At 41.3% G+C, this 18,006-nt stretch overlaps 1 protein-coding gene and 1 long non-coding RNA gene across 2 annotated transcripts in view; one reads left to right on the top strand and one right to left on the bottom strand.

The window, feature by feature from the left end:
• Window positions 1-17,736, bottom strand: part of LOC306917343 (calcitonin gene-related peptide type 1 receptor-like) — a 36,060-nt gene extending 18,324 nt beyond the window's left edge. Inside the window, exon 1 of the mRNA XM_079495522.1 lies at window positions 17,622-17,736. The gene's annotated coding sequence lies outside the window, so the exon portion shown is untranslated. The remainder of the gene's footprint in view (window positions 1-17,621) is intronic.
• The window catches only part of LOC306917360, a 90,286-nt gene that overhangs the window by 71,762 nt on the left and 518 nt on the right, over window positions 1-18,006 (top strand). The window lies entirely within an intron of this gene.

The raw sequence follows: 18,006 nt of genomic DNA, 5'->3' as shown, positions 1-18,006 counted from the left end.
AGTCAACGGGAAGGCTGACAGTGGATTTCGCCACCTGGCTGGTACTATTTTCATACTGATACAGGGGAGGGAAACAGCTTTAGGGTTATTAGGCGTCCTTGGTGTATACGCGCTAAAAATAAGTGAATATATGAATGTGTCGACATTTCTTCTTTTATTGATTGATTGAATACTTTATTAGGCAGAAATGTAAACACTGACTACAGTCAAACACTAGTCAACTCTTTTAAATGGTTCAAATAGCCGATATGCAAGATCACAACGTGTCGATGTAGATCGGCTAGTTGAACTATATTCAAATGTTTTTCAAGATGGTAAAATATGGCAAATAAGTTTAGGGATAAGGTGTAAGGAGCACCCAAGATATAGCCGCTAGTCTAAAAGGATAGCTCTGGAAAAAATCCTTGTGGTCCCAATTGTTTCCATTATTGTCATTTTATTGTCTCGAGTATACGTCTTAATGACTGGAATGTGACTGATTAGGGTATGGTTGTTTACATAATTATAGGTAACACTGAATGTAAAAAATAATTTACAAACTAAAAGAATGGAATAACTATAATAGTTAAAGCTGCATGTGACTTTCCTCTTACCCCAGATTTGAACCCGGTTTCCTGCACGTGCAAAAATGCAAGTGCTGCATTTTTTTCTTTTTTTTTTTACCATTGAGCTAAGGGGATGAATTGAATCTTGACCATCAGGTCAAAATTCATGTCAGACTCCTGTGTCAAAGTGAGACATGACCTTTGACACGATCTAAATGTCTCAACAGAAGAGCAGGGAGACAAAATGCAACCACCCCAATTCTACAGTTTGGTGCCACCGATATTGTCCCTTATCATTTGACCCATTTAGGCCTGACCTCAAAACTTTTAAAAATCCTTCTAAATCCTGAAAAAATCCTTCTAAATTTTCACGATTTTTCAAAAAAAATTGCAGATCTACAAGCTCATAGCGCGCCACCGAGTGGCGCGCTATGAGCTTGTAGATCTGCTATTTTTCAATAGCTAAATTATAACATAATGTTTAAAACACCAAAAGGGGTTCCCGCCCAAAATGGGTTAACTGTCCTTTTGCGCAGATCACGCAAACCTCAGCAAAAAGAAAAGGACAATATCGATGGCCTCCAACTGTATAAGTTACATTGTGTTAACACATTCTACCATATAGATTGAACAAAATCACATTGTATTAATTTAAGAAAGATACATATAGTGCTGCTTTAAATATTGTATTAATCAATGGCCTGCATTATTAAAAGTTAAGCCGTATATACTTTATCGTATGACAAATAGCGAGACAATTTGCCAAACACAGTTGCCAGCTAGCCAGGGTAAAAGTTGTTAATAAAAAAGAAACATTTTAAGAAAATAAAAACCTTTTAATGGAATCTCTTGTAAACAGTATGCACATGGTCCCTCTAAAAGCATGCGTAACTGCATTTACACCAGGACGTATGAATCTGGTAATATAAATATTTACAGAAAAGATATATATACACAGGTCTTTTCATGTCAAGGTCCATTATTGATATGGCATTTTACCACGGACCACCATTTGACAAGATTTAGCCTCTCAGACCCAAAACGTATACGATTGTGTCCACAATTCCATGCTGTATTGATGTTGGTACCATAGAAGAGATAACAGGCCTGTCTGTCTCTCTCAAGAGTTAAAGATCTAGAAGGGTCCATGTGGTTCTAATCTATGCCAACTCTCCATTTAGCTGAGGACCACCTGGAACCCCCGGACCACTGGTTGAAAACCACCGATGTATTCCACTTCTGCATGAGCTCTGAGGAGTTCAACACTGCAGAGGGACATATATGCACTTATATAATTATATACACTATAGTGATGACAACATGAATCCCGGCTCCTCCTGTCCACATGTCGAAGTGTCCTTGGACAAGACACTGAACCCTACATTGCCTCCAATGAGTCGGCCGGTGTGAGCTTGCCACCATTGGTGTGTGAATGTGGGAAGGGAGGACGCTGGCGTCGACTGTTCGCCGCTTCACCTCCCAATGTATGAATGAATGGACCCATTGTAAAACGATTTGAGCACTTGGAAAAGCGCTATAAAAATGCAATCCGTTATGTACTTGTACACTATGTATAGGGATGACAACATACCTCACACAGAGTTAAGAACTCTAAAACTAAATCAGTAGATCACAAACTTTTTTTGTGCCAAGGACTCCCAGTGTATTTTGGCCTGCGGAACCCCTTACAACCCATCGCTGTGAGCTTGTTTCAGCATGCAACCAAGCATAAAATGACTTTCCTTTTAGTTTTCCTTTTAGTTCTCCACTATAGTCCCTCCCTAACATTTTAGTCAAGCTTTTATTTGTTGACAAAATTGTCAATATATTGAGTCTTAGTTTTTAGTTTTTTGCCAGTGAAAAAAGGGTAGTCGACAAACATTTTTCGTCATACTTTTAGTCAATGAAATCACCACCATGGTAAACAAAGTACAAACGAGATCCTTTCCTCGGTCAGATTTACAACGAGACGATTTGGAATGACGTGTCAAACACATGGAGTTTGCTTTGGCATGTGGTGTTGCAGTGACAGCCCAACATCATATGCAGGGGTTCTCAACCCATGGGTCGCGACCCCTCGGGGGGTCGCCAAATTAGTTTGGGGGGTCCCCAAATTATTTTCAAAAAAAAAAGTTTTATTTTTTTATTTGTTTCACGATTTTTCAAAAATAGCAGACCTACAAGCTCGTAGCGCGCTATGAGCTTGTAGATCTGCTATTTTTCAATAGCTAAATTATAACAATGCTTAAAACACCAAAAGGGGTTCCCGCCCAAAATGGTTTAAGGTTATTGTAGCAGTCAATTTATATTGGGGGTCGGGAGGGGGCGGGGCGGGGGTCCCGAGACGTTGCCAAAGCATTTCCGGGGGTCCCCGGCCAAAAAGGTTGAGAACCCCTGATCATATGGATATGATTGCAGTCCATGTCAACATAGACATTACTTTACTCATGAACACGACAGGATATTACCTCACATACATTGATTGATAGTGGTGTAAAGTAACTATGTAAGTGCATTTACTTAAAGGAGCATTCAGTGATTTGGGTGATTTGGAAAAGACCCCAGTCCTCCCGGTAACAAGATATGCACATGCACACGATCTACAGTGGGGGAAGTACAACAGACCAACAGCACGTGCACCAAGGCCTGCCCCACTCGATCATGATTGGAGGAAGGCCCCTCTCATCCTGATTGGATGAAGGCTTTGCCACCCAAAGCCCAAACCGAAACTAGGGGTTTTTGACCCCAGGAGCTCACTGGGGACAGGGAGGAACTCCTTATATGGTCAGCACACTTTATAGTAGGGAGGATTATCCAAAAAAGAAGAAAAAATAAGTGATATTTGAATTAAGTGAAATCACTGAATATCCCTTTAAGTACTGTACTTGAGTACGATTTTGAGGTATTTCTACTTGAGTATTTCCAATTTCCAATACTTTTACTTCTACTCCACTACATCTCGGATACAAATGTTATACTTTTACTCCACTACATTTATTTAAAAACTTTAGTTATTAGTCACTTTGTAGATTATGATTATTTATTACAAAACATACATTAACCATTTCAGCCCTATATGTACATTTCGGCCATTTGAAAATAGCCGATCTACAAGCTCGCAATGTGATGCATTGTGTGCTTGTAGATCTGCTATTTTGAAAGGATTTCATAAATCTTTAATATTTGACATGGGACATTCTGCCTAACGAGTACTTTCTACTTTTGGTACTTTAACTACATTTTGAAACAAATACTCTTAGACACTTTTACCAATACACTTTTACTTGTAACGGAGTATTTCTACACTGCAGTATTGATACTTCAACTCAAGTAAAATAATTATTTGAAAACCACTGACATAGAAACATAGGGTTTTTTTTTCAGAAGCTTTCTATAGTTTCGAGAACCACTGTTCTAAATCCTACGTAAATGTACGTTGCCTAAAATCTATAGTTACTAATACTGGACCTACTGTCAGCATATTATCCAAGTCCAACCCACGTACTGTACAACAAACGGACCGACCGGCCGTAGGATATTTCCTGAGCCGTAGTAAACAAACAAGACAATGTTTAAATGTCAACGACTCCATGTTGGCGCTATAGCGCTTCAAGGCTTTCATGTCGAGCTAAAACCACAGCATACTGGTGTTATTGTAAACATGACAGACACTATGCCCCATGATGAGGTGTACTGTTACACTGTTATACTAAACAATACAGGCTATTTAGCTGTTTTGTGCCATAACATGTTTGTCCACGTCCCACGTATACCCTTGAACTTGACACGATATTCCAGTAATCCTGCAAGCCTGGCTGTAACTCTTAGTGTGCAAATGGAACCAAATGGACCCTTAGGTCTGTAACTCGGAGAGTGTATCTTGGCCTACAAATGGACCCCCCTTGCAGGTCTAACTCTGAGTGTACAAATGATTTCGAAAACACAGGACATGATGTTAAATCCAAAGTGCCTAGTGTACAAAGTGCACACAATGAACCAAATGGACCCTTACAGGTCTGTAACTCTGAGAGTGTACACATGGAACCAAATGAACCCTTACAGGTCTAACTCTGAGAGTGTACAAATGGAACCAATGGATCCTTACAGGTCTGTAACTCTGAGATTGTACGCATGGAACCAAATGAACCCTTACAGGTCTGTAACTCTGAGAGTGTACACATGGAACCAAATGAACCCTTACAGGTCTGTAACTCTGAGAGTGTACAAATGGAACCAATGGATCCTTACAGGTCTGTAACTCTGAGATTGTACGCATGGAACCAAATGAACCCTTACAGGTCTGTAACTCTGAGAGTGTACACATGGAACCAAATGTACCCTTACAGGTCTGTAACTCTGAGAGTGTACAAATGGAACCAAATGAACCCTTACAGGTCTGTAACTCTGAGAGTGTACAAATGGAACCAAATGGACCCTTACAGGTCTGTAACTCTGAGAGTGTACACATGGAACCAAATGAACCCTTACAGGTCTGTAACTCTGAGAGTGTACACATGGAACCAAATGAACCCTTACAGGTCTGTAACTCTGAGAGTGTACACATGGAACCAAATGTACCCTTACAGGTCTGTAACTCTGAGAGTGTACACATGGAACCAAATGGACCCTTACAGGTCTGTACCTGTGAGAGTGTACACATGGAACCAAATGGACCCTTACAGGTCTGTACCTGTGAGAGTGTACACATGGAACCAAATGGACCCTTACAGGTCTGTACCTGTGAGAGTGTACACATGGAACCAAATGGACCCTTACAGGTCTGTACCTGTGAGTGTACACAATGGAACCTAATGGACCCTTACAGGTCTGTACCTGTGAGTGTACAAATTGAACCAAATGGTCCCTTACGGGTCGGTAACTCTGAGAGTTACCTACCCGTAAAGGGTCCATTTGGAGTGATAGTGGTCCCCTGACCTGATGTTGAGACCTAGTCGACATTACATACAGTTGCTGCGATCTTGCAAACTCATAGTTGTACTGTGAGATAACGGGGAAAATTATGAAAGTTGTGAATGAATCAATTATATTTGAAAGACAATATTAAGCAGCATTATCGCGTTTGTTGGCATCAACATAATACTTGGTCATGTCGCGCCGGAGTTGCGATAACTGATCCAGTGTTGTTTTTGGCAGCAAATTTCTATTTTAGTCTAGTCATATAGTCTTTGGAATGAAACTTCATTTCGTTTTAGTCACCTGGAATGTTTTAGTGTTAGTCTAGTTTTAGTCGACTAAATCTACAGTTTATTTAGTCGACTAAAATGTGTTTTGGCGGACCTTGATGCCGTCGTAATGGCTGATTTTACACGTGAGCTTGTAGATCAGCTATTTTCAGAATTCAAACCAAGTGTAAAATGACTTACTGGATCTCTTGTCTACTAGTCCCTTCCTAACATTTCTAACATTTCTATTTGTTGACGAAATTGTCAATATATTTAGTCTTAGTTTATAGTCATCATAGCTTAGTTTTAATTTCGTTTCCATTTAGTTTTCGTCAGTGAAAAAAGGTAGTCGACGACTTTTTTCGTCTTAGTTTTAAAATCAACACTGGACTGATCACAACACATTGAGGTGCAGGGCTTTCTTTCAATCTGCTATTTTCAGCGAGGGGACGCCGGTTGGCGGCGAGCAACAAAGCATCAATCAGGCATCAGTCGCACATGAGGAAGTGTCTTTTTCCACTTGGAATTTCCTTGGCTGGCAGTGGTGTAAAGTAACTAAGTATACCTTTACTTAAGTACTGTACTTAACCCAGTTAGGACTGAGGCCGATTCTAAAAATAAAAAAAAGTCTTCTAAATCCTAAATGTTTTCTGAAAAACCTATGTTTCTATGTCAGTGGTACTCAACCTTTTTCATGTCAAGGAGCCCCTGTATTTGGCCGTCGACCCACATCTCAAAATATATTGTTCCAGGGACCCCCCAGAAGCAAAGAGATGAGGCAAAAATGTTCGCTGTGAAAAAATATATTCAAAGATTTGTGCCACGTTTTCACGATTTTTCTTGCGGCTAAAGTTTAAAATAATGGTTAAAAAAGCGGGTTACACAGATGCATTCCAGGTCCTAATCTGAGAATCAAACCATGGCTCCCCACTCCCATGTTTGGAACATTTTGATGGCAGCAGTAACTCAAACTTGTTAATGTTTGGATTACAGATAGGACCCGTTTTCACTTCCTCAGCTGCCCCTACAGCTTCCTTCCCCTGTACTGTAGATATTGTGCAGGCTAAGCAACTTTATAACCACGCTTTGGCAGGAGAAAATAATCTGGGTACTTATCAGGACCGACCGTGCCCAAAAGAAGCGACTGTACTCAAATGTTTTACCATTCAGGTCGGGAACCCCTTTTGGTGTTTTTTTAAAGCATTATGTTATACTTTAGCTGTTGAAAAATAGCAGATCTACAAGCTCGTAGCGCGGCATCCTTGAGATGAAAAGGTTTGAGCACCACTGACATAAAAACGTAGGTTTTTCAGAAAACTGATTTAGAAGACATTGGTTTTTTTTAGAATCGGCCTCAGGTCTAAATGGTTTAAGTAAATGTACTTAGTTACTTTCCAGCACTTCAACCACTCTGAACCTATGGCAGTGTTGTTTTGGTCGACAAACTATGACGAAAAATGTTCGTCGACTACCTTTTTCCACTGATGAAAACTAAATGGAAACTAAATGAAAACTAAGCTATGATGACAAACTAAGACTAAATATACTGACAATTTTGTCAACAAATAAAAAGTAGACTAAAATGTTAGGAAGGGACTATAGTGGACAAGAGATCCAGTAAGTCATTTTACACTTAATTGGTTGCATGCCGAAAATAGACAATCTACAAGCTCACAACGCGTCACAGCGCGAGCTTGTAGATCTATTTTCAGAAAAGTCGGCATCAAGCCTCAAGGCCTGCCAAAATACATTTTAGTCGACTAAATCAACTGTAGATTTAGTCGACTAAAATATTATATTTAGTCGACTAAAACTGTATACTTAAGTACACTTAAACATTCCGGTGACTAAAATGTAACTGAAAGAAACTAAATGAAAACTATTCCAAGAGACTATGTCTATGACTAAAACTAAAATCAAAATTTGCTGCAAAATCCAACACTGAAGAAAATCGCCATGCAGATTCAGGCTTAATTTAACCTTTGGCTTTAAATGAATAAATATTACGAGAGATTAGAGATTTAGGGTTATATTGGAAGATGCTTCAATAAAAATGCAATTCATTTATTGTTATTTTCAACATTTCTATTATACTCTTTCATCTTAAATTAACTTAACAACCGAAAATAGCTGGCGGTAACGTGTTGTGAGCCATTTAGATATAGGCTATTTTGAGAGTGAACAGCGTGATTCCATTATAGACTTCTGTGGAATCAGATCTTTAATCGTGTGACCGCATGCAGGTGACTCACTGATTTTCTCAATTAAAACGTATAACGCATTGCATCACGTTGAAAATCTGTCTGAAAAATGTATCCCATTTAGATGTTTCTATGTCAGTGGTTTTCAGGGTTTTTCATGTCAAGCACCCCAACAATTATATGAATTTGGCCACCGACCACCATCTGAAAATATTCTGTTCCTGGGACCCCTCAGAAGCAAAGATTTGAGTCAAAAACGTTCGCTCTGAAAGAATATTCAAAGATTTGTGCCACATTTTCACGATTTCTTTCAAAAATAGCAGACCTACAAGTTCGTAGCTTGTAGATCTGCTATTTTTCAATAGCTAAAGCATAACATAATGCCTAAAACACCAAAATGGGTTATAGGGGGCGAGATACACACGCATAATAATAAGACAAAGCTTGAGCAGCTTGAGAATGCATCATCCTCCTAAACCCTATACGTGACTCTCAAAGAAATAATATTCTATAGTATTCTAAGTGATTTACTTCTTAGCAACCCCTCTCCCCGACCTCTCACACATTCCCTCTCTCTCTCCCTCTACCCCCCCCCCCCCCCCCCCCCCCCCCCTCTTGCTCGCTCTCTGGCAGTGTTGATTTAGTCGACTAAAACTATGAAGAAAAATGTTTTTCGAATGGAAACTAAATAAAAACTAAGCTATGATGACTAAAACTAAGACTAAATAAATTGACAATTTCGTCAACAAAGAAAAACTGGACTAAAATGTTAGGAAGGGACTAGTGGACAAGAGATCCAGTATAAGTCATTTTACACTTGGTCGCTGCGACGCGTTGTGAGCTTGTAGATCGGCTATTTTCAGCAAGTGTAAAATCAGCCATTACGACGGGATCAAGGCCCGCCATCATACATTCTAGTCGACTAAATCAACTGTAGATTTAGTCGACTAAAATCGCATGACACTTAGTCGACTAAAACTAGACTAACACTAAAACCTTCCAGGTGACTAAAATGTGACTCCAAAGATTCCAAAGACTATGACTAAACTAAAATAGAAATTTGCTGCCAAAAACAACACTGCTCTCTGGAACCAGAAACTGTTTTTATATTTCATGTTTAATTTTGTTTGAGGTGTTGAAATGTGTGTTTTCAAACTCTAATGTGATTTGGTCTATTTTTTGGTGCTGAATGGCTACAAATGGGAAAATACAAAACACTGTTGAACTTTGTTGTGGAACAAAATAACCGACTGGGGGGGAAAAAAACGACTATTATTATTATCTATTTATTTTTGCCAATGTTTAAAGCATTGGTGAAAGGCAGAATTAGAGTGGATTTGGGTTTTTATTCACTCACGGATAACGTTGATGAGTTCATATCTCAGTGGTGTTGCAATGAGGCTCTGTGTTCTGTTGTGGAGGAGCAGTTTTAGTTTAAATTTGGTACTATTTGTATAGCTTTAAAACAACTTTGAGTCTGTCTGTCTGTCTGTCTGTCTGTCTGTCTGTCTGTCTGTCTGTCTGTCTGTGTCTGTCTCTCTGTCTGTCTCGCTGTCTCTCTGTCTCTGTCTGTCTGTCTGTCTCTGTCTGTCTCTCTGTCTCTGTCTGTCTCTCTGTCTCTGTCTGTCTGTCTCTCTCTCTGTCTCTCTCTCTCTCTCTCCACCCTCTCTCCCCCCCCTCTCTCTCTCTCTCTCTCTCTCTCTCTCTCTCTCTCTCTCCCTGTGTGTGTGTGAGTGCATAGACACAGGAAACCTAGTTCAAGCACTGTAAACAGTCAACACAATAGTCACTGATTACATATGGCAGGCAGTCACGCTACCCTCTATGCCGTACTTTAATCCTATCTTACATTATCACGTCCAACCCCTCTATGCTGTACTTTCATCCTATCTTACATTATCACGTCCAATCTTGGCACTCTAAAATGATTGATAACAATATCGAAATCAACAAAAGGGGGAGAACAAAAATGATTTCTTGGCTGAACCAAATAACTGCAATAAATTACTTTAGCCCATGTTTTAACCCATTAGCCCCATTCAGGACGGGAACCCCTTTTGATGTTTGAAGCACTATGTTATACTTTAGCTATTGAAAAAATAGCAGATCTACAAGCTCATAGTCATCAAGAAGAATTAAGAATCATACGTAAGCTAATAACCTAACAGTAGAATATCTATATAATGAAACTATGCATATACACTATGCATAAACATACATAAAGACCCCCCCCCCCCCCCCAACCCACCCCCCCCCATCTATTTTGCATGCAAACATTAAGCCAGCATTGCATGGTTTCATGCTGCTATGTTGCGAATTATTATTCCGTCCGTTGGCTTTAAATCTTTTGCTATCTGCAGTTGTAACAAGGGCCCGGGAGGAAACGGGGGCCCCCGGGGGGACTCCGGGGGGTCAAGGGGTTAACGCGCTGCACCCCCCCTCCTCCCCCCATTTCCCCCTTCGCCGTCCGTGCGAGTCCTCCCCAGATGAATTCCTGACAACAGCTGGATTTCGACAAAAGCATACATGTTATGCATCTGTTATGAAGGTAGACAGACACGCAGATGGTGTATAGTATAGCAACCACCGTACATTCACTTCAGTACTGTAAACTTCCCATTTAGACCTGAGCTCGATTCTACAAATGTCTTCTAAATCCTGACAGTTTTCTGAAAAAACCCATGTTTCTCTGTCGGTGGTTCTCAAACTATTTCATGCCAAGGACCCCCAAAAATATATGTAATTGGCCGCCGACCCCCATCTGAAAATATGTTGTTCCAACACTCTGAGTTACAGATCCATAAGGGTCCATTTGGTTCCCAACTATCATTTAGCTGGGGACCCCCTGGAACTCTCTCAAGGACCCCTATGGGTCGCCGGACCCCACTTTGGAAACCACTGCACTTTGGAAGCCAATACTTTTGCACTTTTACTTTTAAATTTAATTCCAGACTTTTACTTGTTGTAACGGAGTATTTCTGCATATTGATGTTGATACTTTAAGTTAAAATAAAATGTGAGTACTTCTTCCACCACTGCATGTGAACTGGGGACCCCCCAAAGTAATCACACATGTGAACCACGTGGGACCCCCCAAAGTAATCACACATGTGAACCACGTGGGACCCCCCAAAGTAATCACACATGTGAACCACGTGGGACCCCCCAAAGTAATCACATGTGAACCACGTGGGACCCCCCAAAGTAATCACACATGTGAACTGGGGACCCCCCAAAGTAATCACACATGTGAACCATGTGGGACCCCCCAAAGTAATCACACATGTGAACTGGGGACCCCCCAAAGTAATCACACATGTGAACTGGGGACCCCCCAAAGTAATCACACATGTGAACTGGGGACCCCCCAAAGTAATCACACATGTGAACTGGGGACCCCCCAAAGTAATCACACATGTGAACCACGTGGGACCCCCCAAAGTAATCACACATGTGAACCACGTGGGACCCCCCAAAATAATCACACATGTGAACCACGTGGGACCCCCCAAAGTAATCACACATGTGAACTGGGGACCCTCCAAAGTAATCACACATGTGAACTGGGGACCCCCCAAAGTAATCACACATGTGAACTGGGGACCCCCCAAAGTAATCACACATGTGAACTGGGGACCCCCCAAAGTAATCACACATGTGAACTGGGGACCCCCCAAAGTAATCACACATGTGAACTGGGGACCCCCCAAAGTAATCACACATGTGAACTGGGGACCCCCCAAAGTAATCACACATGTGAACTGGGGACCCCCCAAAGTAATCACACATGTGATCTGGGGACCCCCCAAAGTAATCACACATGTGAACTGGGGACCCCCCAAAGTAATCACACATGTGAACTGGGGACCCCCCAAAGTAATCACACATGTGAACTGGGGACCCCCCAAAGTAATCACACATGTGAACCACGTGGGACCCCCAAAATAATTATATGAACTGGGGACGCCCCAAAATAATCTCATTGTGAAATGGGGATCGACCCCCCAAAATAATCAAATAATAATGGGTAGTTGTGTCAAAAATAATCGATTCAGTGCAATTCAATGCAGCAATGTAACATAATCGCTAATCATTATAATACTGTATATCATCATTTTTCGACCGCGGTCAAGATCATGGATTTCACAATGCCACGCCAGACTTCCCGGTCCTTCATTGCCCCATCCCCAGTTCCTGCTTACTGATGCATGTGTCCCTAGCGATTACATCAGGGAACAACAGTTTTCTACCTCTGGTCTGCTTTGAGGCAGGACTCCAGAGAAGGGAAGATATTATAACCTCACGATCAGCTCTGTAGCAGTGGTCACCAAACTGTGTTCTTCTGGATTGGACTAGTAATTAAGAAACCCGGGGAAGGTTGCCGTATATTAGATTAGTCGATGGGTGGCTCTTCCAGTTTGCGCTCTCATTAGAAGGCGGTGTAAGTTAAGTCTCATTAGAAGGCGGTGTAAGTGCCATCCAGCCGTTTCTCTCATTTCTTTTAAAGTGTCCATGCATGTCTCAGAGCCATAGAGTATAGAATATATAATTCTAAATAAAATATGTTGTTCGGTATGTCTGACTGCTTGTACTGAGTCATGACCAATGTGCCATGTTGTGCAGTAATATAGAAAAGTGTGATGCATTATAAATGGATAGATAGAATACTTTATTGGCAGTTTGAGAAAATTACAGCAAATGACATTTAAAAAAAAACGCCAAATGGACTTAGACACAAAAAAGCCTTTGCTGGTTTCCACCTTGTAACATGAAACTATACACAAACATACTGTACAAACAAAACAACCATGAAACGAATAAAAAAAAGAATCCTTGTGTATATAAGGCTGGGAGCTATACATATAAGAGGTACCCTGAGAGAAGAGTCCAGAGCATGGGAGATGGGCTATCCAGGGTCGAAAGCTAACTATGACCAGTTAGTGTGAAGATGGAGCCATGATTTAAGGTCTTTAATTCCTAAATCTTGCAAGAGAATTTAAGGATTTCAGGGCTGGAAGGGTGAGGGCAGTGCCAATGCACACCTCTAGAACTAGGGACTCTCCATCTACCATATGGGCACTTTGGGCACGTGCCCAGGGGCCCTTGGGCACCAGGGGCCCCTAAAATAATAATAATAATAATATTTTCTTTTTTTCTTTTTTGCTCCACAGAAAATTTCCCTGCTAATCCGAATTAAATAAATGGTGTCTAAAAAGATTAGTGTTTTATTGTTGGTGAGAAGGGCAGCTGAAAAGTGCAATTGTGTGTAAAGCAGCAACAATGCGCTAGATTGGCTGTCACTCTGGGGGGGTAGGTGACCGGAAATAGGCCAATATAACGGCATAAAAGCCCTTCGAGCTTCAGTGCCCAGGGGCCCTCAGAGGTGTTAATCCGGCCCTGCCACCCTGACAAGCACTTGGAATTGTAGAAGCAGTACACTACTGCTTAAAGGGCCTTGCAAACGGGGAGCGATAAAACGCGTCTATGAGACCTGCGTTTTTGCTCGGAGAAGTCGCGGTGCGACAACGCAAGCGTATTTACGTGAGCGCGGTCCCGTGAATTTCCTGCGCGCGTGCTCGTTACATGCACACGCCCCCGAACTCACCAGACCTGGATTCTGTTTAGCTGTTTTTTTTACGCTTACGTTGTTGCGCCCCCTCTTCAACAGACCTGGAGGAGACCTGTGTTGCAGGCAACAACGCCTGCGTTCCTCGCTTCACATTTGCAAGGCCCTTAAAACACCAAAAGGAGTTCCCGTCCTTTGTTTTTTTGGGAAGCTTTTCTTAAATTATTTTGAAATAATAATTAAAAACCAAATGTAAGAAACAAAAATTAAGTGGACCCATAACAATGTGTCCGCGACCCACAAATGGGTCCCGACCCACTGTTTGGGAAACGGTGGCCTATAGCAGAGGTTCCCAGGCCATGGGTCACGACCCCCCTGGGGGTCGCCAAATTATTTTGGGGGGTCGCCAAATTATTTTGGGGGGTCCCAAAATAATTTACTGAATAATGGCAACTGAATGGCTGGAAAATGGAAATTAAGATTTTACATATAGTACACATAGTGCATGCATCAACTCCTTAATGATCTTGTTTCAGTATTTATTTATGATGTATTTTCGCTATTATTAAGGTTATTGTAGCGGCCAATTTGTATTGGGGTGGGGAGGGGGGCGGGGCGGGGGTCACGAGACACGGCCAAAGCATTTCCGGGGGTCCCCAGCCAAAAACGTTGAGAACCCCTGGCCTATAGTACAGATATATTGCTGGTAATTTTTACTTACCACGTCAGGGGCATAGAGGGGTCACTTTAGCATTTATGTTTCCGTCCTGGCAATGCGTCCATTATCTCTAAAGTGCTGACCAGTGACTCTTATTTTAACACATGTACAGTATAGTTACTTCCCATCTATACATACTGTACACAGGATGGATTTGGTTGCATAATATCCAGTTTAAAGGGACATTTCAACGAGACGATCTACTGCAGTGGTTCCCAAGCTTTTTCATGTCAAGGACCCCCAAATCAACATTTATTAGGCCATGGACCCCCATTTGAAAACATGCCAGTGACCCCGATAAGGAAGGATTTTTACGGCTCTAGCAGTGATTCCAAAGCATATTAATTTCATGGACCCCCCCAGTTTCACACGCAATATTTAATGGCATTTCTATCTCTGGGACCCCAATTTATATTGTAAAACCACTGTTAATTTAACTCTTGAGTGTACAATTGGAACGGGTCCATTTGGTTCCATTTGTACACTCTCTGAGTTACATACCCATAAGGGTCCATTTGGTTCCCAACTATCTCAGCTAGGTACCCAAACTCCCTCAAGTACCCCCAGGGCCCCCGGACCCCACTTTGGGAACCCATGATCTACTGTACAAGATCGGCTATTTCAGATTGGCGTAAATAAAAAGTGTGGGCCTAGTATGGAGCCCTGCGAGACACCGGGTCGAGGGCTTTTCAGTGTAACACATCATCTGAGCTTCTTCAGAAACCTGACTTTGGCGGCATAAAACATGAACATGTCCAAAAAGTATTTTGTCAGTTACAGTTACACCAAAGCATTGCGTGCACTACTATAGCCAAGAGGGACCCCCCCCCCCCCAACACACGCGCACACACACACACACACACACACACACACACACACACACACACACACACACACACACACACACACACACACACACACACACACACACACACACACACACACACACACACACACACACACACACACACACACACAACACACACACACAACACACAACACACAACACCCATCAGTAAATAGTCTCTGTCGTCGGGTGGAAACCTCATTAAGTCCGAAACTGGTGACTTTTCGGGATTCAAATTCAAAAGCATCGGAAGTTATCAGATCTGGATCCATGCTAACTTTCGATGCTTTTGTGTGACACTGTAGCAGTGTAGTATGATCAAGTAAAAAGAAAAAAGATAGTTAGAATAGGGAGATAAGAGCTTTCTGGCCGACCGCAACATGTTATCTGTACAGCTTGGGAGGACCGGCTCCCAAACAGCTGAGCATATGTGGCGAGGTAATTGACATAGGGCTGCAACAGTGGTGGAAAAAAGTACTTGCAATATATAAATACTATGTTACTAGTAAAAGTCCAGAATTCAAGATGTACTTGTGTAAAGGTACAAAAGTATTGGTATATCAAAATGTACTTAAAGTATAGGCCTACCAAAAGTAGAACGTACTCAATATGCAGAATGTCCCATTTCAACTTTTCAAACGGTATACAAATCTTTTTGAGGGGGGGGTCGGGGGGGGGTCCAGCTGGCATGGCCCCCCTCTACTTTTAGGAAGCAATGTTGCAATAATTACTGTCTCAACAACAGTATACAAACCTCAAACAACCACCACTTGACATTCTTGTAAATACAAACAGCTGAGAGATCATTCTGAAAACTGGACCGAATAGGTTGCAGTAAGTGGTGGGAAAATTACTTAACTACTTAAGTAAAAGTATCAATATTGCAATATAGCACTACTCTGTTACAAGTAAAAGTCAGGAATTCAAAATGTACTTGAGTGAAAGTACAAAAGTATCAGCATCAAAATGTACTTAAAGTACCAAATTGGAAATAGCAGATCTACAAGCTCACAATGCGTTGCGTAGATCGACCCACCGAAGCTTTCAAATATGTAGTGGAGTATAAAAATACAATATTTGCCTCTGAGATGTATAGTGGAGTAGAAGTAGGCCTACTGTAGAAGTACTGGAAACTGGAAATACTCAAGTAAAGTACAAATACCTCAAAATGTACTTTCCACCAGATCTTTGCATGCTTACCTAATTGCCATTAAATAGGGGACTGTAGCTTAATTCAGGTCAAACCGGTGGTGGCCCATGAAATGAAAGTGGTTGAGAATCCCCGCTAGAGCCGTACAAATCTTCTCTTATGGGGGTCCTTGGGCTAATGAGTATCAATTTTGGGCTTCTTCCACCACTGATGGTGTACTAATGATGATAACTAATAGAATAGACATCCTGTCAGACAGTCACACAGTCTGTATACAGATGCACTAAGTGATCTGCAGGAATTGGAGTAACACACAAACATAGACGTCTGTGTCTGTTTGAGCAATGAGCATTATTATGTGGATACTGAGAGGGTGAAAACTTATACTTGGCCCTGCTTAACTCCCATACCCAGTTGAACCATACAATGTGTATTGCCCATGCAGTTGCCCACAAATCAATCTGTAAAACAGGGCAGACACAGGCTACTATATGAAAAAAGAGTAGAAGTAAATAGTACTGGAAATACTTAAGTACAGTACTTAAGTAAATGTACGTAGTTACTTTCCACCATACTGCCCAGGGGTTCTCAAACGTTTTTGGCCCAGGTTTTTCCAAGTACAGTACTCCCTCATCCTCCTCCAACACCGACAAGCATACATGTAATAGTATACTTGTACAACATGTGTACATTCAGATGCCACTGCGGAACTTATCATGTAGCTTATTAAACTTTCAATCAAAAACATTCAGACCCATGCCATAGTCAAACAGAAACCATTGATTCAATTAAATAAATTACTATTGGCCATGAAGAATCATGGGCCCAATGTACAGTCATTTTATTCAAAAGTAGGCCTGTACTCTGTACTGTGTGCAAAATATGACATGACAGTACACCTTTCAATTGGATAAGCATAATTGTAATGATACAGCATTCATTAAAAAAAATGTGGGGTTCTAAATTGACCAAATACAAGCCTGTAACTCTACAATGGAACCAAATTGTCCATTTGGTTGAGAGAACGGCCAGCTTGAAATGTAAAACTTTGAGAACCTATAATGACATGTAGGCTATCTCGAATTATAGTAATGCACACCCACTTCTATAATTCCCCACATTAACCTGATGATGTATATCAATTAAAAGGCTATATATATATACACGACAGACATAAACGTAACACACGTATAAATAAGACTATTAAAAGCTCGTTTCAAAACGGTGCCAACATTGGCCGAAATTACTTGTTTTAGGGCATGCAGGCTACGCTACAATTAATCGAAAAACGCGACGCATTAAAATCAGTCGGCCTAATTTCGGCGAGTGCAGTGCACCATGTGCATGCGTGCCACCGACACCTAAATTAGGCTCAAGTACTAAAAGCACATTTTAAAAGGAAAAACGTTACCTTTCCAGGATCGATTGATGAGCCTAAAGTGGGCAGTTTACAGGAACTTTATACTTTCTATGCGGTTTCCAGAACAATGTCCTTGTTATAATGAGCGTATATATCCACAAATCCAACAGCAGCAGCAGCAGCAACTGCTGGAATAATGAGAGGGAGATGGCTTTAGAAATTGAATATGAGCTGTCCTGAACCAATAATAATGAGGAGGAGTAGGCCTAGAGCTTTTGCGTGGGAAGTGTGTGTGTGTGTGTGTGTGTGTGTGTGTGTGTGTGGGGGGGGGTCATCATTTCCTAGTCAATTTTCACTTGTTCTGCGTTTTTTAGGTTAATTGACAGATTGATTGGTTTTGTAAAAGACAAATTTCAGCCTATTTTCTTTCTTTCTA

This window comes from Electrona antarctica (assembly GCF_951216825.1).
Source record: "Electrona antarctica genome assembly, chromosome: 24".
NCBI lineage: Eukaryota > Metazoa > Chordata > Actinopteri > Myctophiformes > Myctophidae > Electrona > Electrona antarctica.
Note: the sequence above shows the minus strand (reverse complement) of the source record. Positions and strands in the feature narration are given on the sequence as shown.